The sequence below is a fragment of the Etheostoma spectabile genome, chromosome 10 (assembly GCF_008692095.1).
Source record: "Etheostoma spectabile isolate EspeVRDwgs_2016 chromosome 10, UIUC_Espe_1.0, whole genome shotgun sequence".
Taxonomy (NCBI): Eukaryota; Metazoa; Chordata; class Actinopteri; order Perciformes; family Percidae; genus Etheostoma; species Etheostoma spectabile.
Window position 1 is genome coordinate 27,759,259 of NC_045742.1, and position 827 is coordinate 27,760,085.

Below are 827 nucleotides of genomic sequence, written 5' to 3' on the forward strand. Positions count from 1 at the left end.
ACAGTAGGCACCAAAGCACGTTTCCCCTTTGTTCCCCCTACAGGTTGGGAGCAGAATTCTCCATACGGTTACCATTACCATTATTCTTATGTCTCATTCCAGCGAGTTAATGAACCAATGAAACGATTTTGGAACCATTATTTTAAGGTACAAAAGAATCTTTGGGGTTGGATTGATCAACATTGAAATCAATTACTATCAATAAATAAGATGTCTGTTGTATAACTGTGTTGCAAAGTGGGATATAATCAATGACAAAACATGTGGCAGATAAAACGTTTACTGAATCCCTCCCTCCGCCCCCCACCCCCAAAATAAAAAAAATAAAAATTGAGGTTTGTATTGAATTGTGGGTCAAAAATCGTGATACAAACTGAACCCTGGGTTTGGTGTATTGTTACAGCCCTATTATTATCTATTTATATATTTTTAATTTACACAACTTCAAAAAGTCAGTTTATGGGCTTTAGGCTCTTTTATTACAGATCAAACAGACACACGAAATGTTTTGTGACTGCGCTGTGCCAGTTTGTGCTCCCGGTTGTAGACAGTTTTGTTCCATAATGGTTGATCCAACACTCGAAAATATAAATATGTATAATTAGTTTAGCTAGTGCAGTAAGCTAATTTGTTGCATGAGTTACGCCTAATATTAAAGGAACATGCCAACTAATTGGGACTTAAGCTTATTCACCATATCCCCAGTCGATACATACCTTTCTCATTTCCGTGCATGCGTCTGACCCCAGCATTAGCTTAGCCTAGCAAAGATCTGGCAGGTAACTGGTTCCAATTTGCTACTGCTCCCAATAAGTGACAAAATAACG